Source organism: Otolemur garnettii, unplaced genomic scaffold (genome assembly GCF_000181295.1).
Source record: "Otolemur garnettii isolate 467f Iridium unplaced genomic scaffold, OtoGar3 scaffold00013, whole genome shotgun sequence".
NCBI lineage: Eukaryota > Metazoa > Chordata > Mammalia > Primates > Galagidae > Otolemur > Otolemur garnettii.
In genome coordinates, this window is record NW_003852408.1 from 4,805,926 (window position 1) to 4,810,119 (window position 4,194).

Here is a 4,194-nt window from a genome sequence, read left to right on the forward strand (position 1 = left end):
ACTAATAAAGGATATTACAGAAAGTCCCCAGTTACAAACATCTGACTGGTGTGACTTGCACTTATGGATGGAAGCTATCACAGGTAACAGGCAAATGCACCTGTTCCTATTACATACAAATTCAACTTAAGAACAACCATATATCTTGTCTTTAACCTAGGGACTGTCTTTAGTCCATGAAATACTACCTCAAAGCAAGGAGTTCAGGAGGCAGGAAGGCCACAGTATGGGCCTCAATGACCTTGACCTCTATGCCGTCCTTCAGAAGCAGTTACAATATGGGGAATGGTCTACTGAGTCCTCAACATCAGGTGGGAAAAAATGAATACACAAGCTGCAGTAAATGTGCTAACCCAGCAATCAACATATGATCTGGTTTGTCCCTTAACCAGGGTATACAATGCCAGAAACCAACACTTCACCATGGAAAAGGCAGCATTCACTCCTAGACTATACATTACTGTGCTAGGGATGCTGTAACAGAGTACCATGAACTGAGTGGTTTAAACAACAGAAATCTATTGTCTTATGGTTCTGAACGCTAGAACCAAGATCCCAGAGTCGTCAGGGTCGATTTTTTCCACAGATTCTAAGGAAGAGCTCTCACTCACTTTCTGGTGGTTGGGTAGCAATCTTTGATGTTCTTTAAACTGGAGCATGGCCACAATCTCTGTCTTCATCTTCACACTGTATCCCTCTTATGGTGTGTGTCTGTGTCCTGAGTTCCCCTTCTGTAGGAAATAAAGAAGAAATAAAAATAATAAAAGTATCCTTTTTAGTAGGATACAAGTCCAATTGGATATGGACCTACTCCAAAGACCTTATTTTAACTTATCTAAGTCCTTCTGTGATGACCCCTATTTTCAATTAAGTTCACATTTGGAGGTACAGAGGGTTAAGACTTCAACATATGAATTTGGAGGAGGAGTAACAATTCAACCCGTACAAGAACCTTGTATTAGTTTTCTAGTGGCATCATAAAAATTATACAAACTTAGTGATTTTAAACAACTCAGATTTGTGATCTTACCATTCTGTAGAAGTCTAATATATCTACAACCTAGAAAATCACTAGCACTAGATTCAATTTGTACATATCCATTAGTAAAAGCTGATGGAAAGTTCAGCAAGTCAATACAGATGGTGCCACTAAAATCCTTAAGAAGTAAATGCTTGGGTCAGTCCAATAAATTAAAAAATCCATGACTCACTGAGGCACTGGCTGAGGCTAAATAGTGGAGAAGAGAAGTTATACATAGTAATTAAGATTACAGTTGTTTTCTTGCATGAATAATGTGGTAGCCACCCATATTTTACTTTTCCTGTCCTATATATATGCGTGTACATATATTTATACACATACCAAATCTTTCTCTCCTCTGTTATTTTAGGTAAAGCACCACTGTTGTCACTGACCTTATCGTTTAGACTATATATTGCAAGATGCTAAGGTGAGGCTGTAACTGAATCAAGAGACAGATGAATATGAAAAATAAAAGTGATAGGGATCTAGGTCTTCCCTTTTGGAATAGATGGGTTTGCTTTGTTTGCTTAAGAGATGGCTGCATTATGTTAAGTGGGGTCATGTTTTTGCTGTTTTCTTTGTTGTTTGGACCTTTAAAATTGTGTGCAAATCTGGCACTGCCAAAGGCAGAATTCTGACTTTCTCCTTGTAGAAGTGCTGAGCAAGATAGAGACTCCATTTCCCAGGCTTCCTTGCACCAAGTGTCCTGAATGTGAATGACGGGAGAATGGGAAGGGGTGAGGCAGGGCTCACTTCCTGTTCTCTTGTTGGCTGGTTCTGCACTGGTTCTCTGTTTGCCTTTCCACTTTGGGTCTCTGCTGAAAGCAAGCAGTGCTTACTAGAATTTTCTCCAACTTGTCAGGTGTAGAACCTTGATTTTTATGTCCTCCATAATCTGAAACTGCCACAATCTCTGTTTCAGTGGTTTGATCTCCAAGCTTCTGCTTTCTATTCTGATCTCAGCCTCTCAGCCTGGGCTTTTGCAGCTGAGTTTTTTTTCTTTTAATTTTTTTAATTGGTTCATGTTCATTGAGAGTACAAAGAATTAGGTTACACTGTTTGCATTTGTTAGGTTAAAGTCCCTCTTATAATTGTGTCCCACCCCCAAGAGGTGTGTCCTGCACCATAAGTCCCCATTCCCCTTCCTTCTCCCCCTTCCTGCTCCCTCGTTACCCTCCTTCCCCACCTTGAATTGATTTGAGTTTTTGTCTTATGTGGGTATGTATTAGATCATCTACTGGCTTCATACTAGAGTTGGGTACATCGGATTCTTGTTTCTCCATTCTTGTGATACTTTACTAAGAAGAATGTGTTCTAACTCTGTCCTGGTTAACACAAAAGATACAAAGTCTTCATCTTTTTTAATGGCTAAATAGTATTCTATGGTATGCGTACACCACAGCTTGTTAATCCATCCCTGGGTTGGTGGGCATTTAGGTTGTGTAAAGAATTTTAATTCTTTCAGTTCCCTCTTCTCTGGGACCCTCCTGTCCTGGCTTCCTTAGTAGCTCTGAGTTCTAATTTCTGTTTCCCCACCCCAGTAAGATGCCTGCAGAGTCATGGCTGGTGCATCTCAAATTTGCCTTTTTAAAAAATGTCTTGTCTTTCCTTAACTGATACTTATGTAAAATATGAGTGTTATTAAGAAGATTTAATAAATAAAAATACAATCTTACTTTTCAAATTATGAGATAAAATGGATCCAAAGTTACTCTGTTGAACTCTGTATTTTATTGTTTCCAAATCTACCGTGTACTGTAGTTGTCTCAGTAATACACACTGGTGATGAACAGTTTGCAGACAGGCACTTCGCACATACTTTGCTAATGCTGTGTCAGGACATTGCCTGCTGTTTCAAGCGGGCAACACCTGAAGGAGAAGAGGCTAATGGGAATTCAGGGCCCATCTGGCTGAATTGCCCTTACTCAGGATCTTTTTTAAAAAAATATAGACTGCTTCACGAATTTGTGTGTCATCCTTGTGCAGGGGCCATGCTAATCTTCTCTGTATCATTCCAATTTTAGTACATGTGCTGCCGAAGCAAGCACCTTACTCAGGATCTTATTCCCACCAAGTGCCGGTGCACTTGCTGCTTTCCAGTCCTTTCAAACAACAGTGGGTTTTGCTGTGGTTTGGGGGTTTTAATTCAACTTCAAGTTTTTCTCAGTTGGACAATGAGTTGAATACCACTTGCTCCGTCCTAGCTGGAGAGACAAATCCTACTCAGCATTTTTTATGATCCGTTTTCTCCTTTCTCTTTACTTACTACACTTTCTTAAGGATGATGACCAAGTTTGTTCTATGTGAGGGTCAATAAACTACCATCTACTACCTGCAGCTCGATTTTGTAAAGTTTTGTTGGAATACGGTATCATCCATCCGTTTATCCGTTGTTTATGGCTGATTTCACTCTCCAACAGCAGAGTTGTGAATTTATGACAGAGACTCTATGGCTTGCAAAGCCTAAAACATTTATAATGCTATCTGTCTCTTTACATAAAATCTTCACCTACCACTGCTATATTTCATTTGTATCTCATGAAACTCCTTGAATTCTTATGCATTTATGTAACATGCTCTTATTAAACAAATATTTATTAAAAGCTGCCTCGGCACTAGAAATGGAGCAATAGTCCTCAGACTCCAAGATGAAAAGACACAATCTCTTTACATGTAGAATGTAACATTCTGTGCACGATAATTTCTAGTGAGTGAGTTTTAAAAGATAATTCTGAGTGTAGCATTTATGATTCTGGGTTAGAAGCATTACTAATCTATTATTTGAGGACATGGTGTCCTTATGATTTTATTTCACATACTCTCAGAGGTAGATGAGATCTAGAACACACAGTTTGTTTATTTGTCATTTCAAGACAAGTACATGACTCTCTTTCATCATGATGATCTCTTATTTAAAAAACTATATTTTTTTCACTGAAAAAATTAACATATTTCCAAGACTGTATATTTTTGTTAAAAACCATTAAACAATTTTAATTTCTATCGTGTTGGTGAAAATAAAAATAGAATCAATTTTTTTTTCTTTCCCAATATCATCCAGATTGAGTTTCTCATTCTACTAATGAACGTTCAAATAATAATTAGTTGTGATGAGGCAGAACTCTTCCCTGCTAAAATTGCTTCTCATTTGCATGGTACATTTCTTCATT

At 38.2% G+C, this 4,194-nt stretch overlaps 1 non-coding gene across 1 annotated transcript; it reads right to left on the reverse strand.

The window, feature by feature from the left end:
- Nucleotides 1-2,965: 2,965 nt before the first annotated feature.
- Nucleotides 2,966-3,072, reverse strand: LOC111723631. The gene has a single exon (XR_002772131.1). It is a non-coding gene; the product is annotated as a U6 spliceosomal RNA (small nuclear RNA).
- Nucleotides 3,073-4,194: the final 1,122 nt, after the last annotated feature.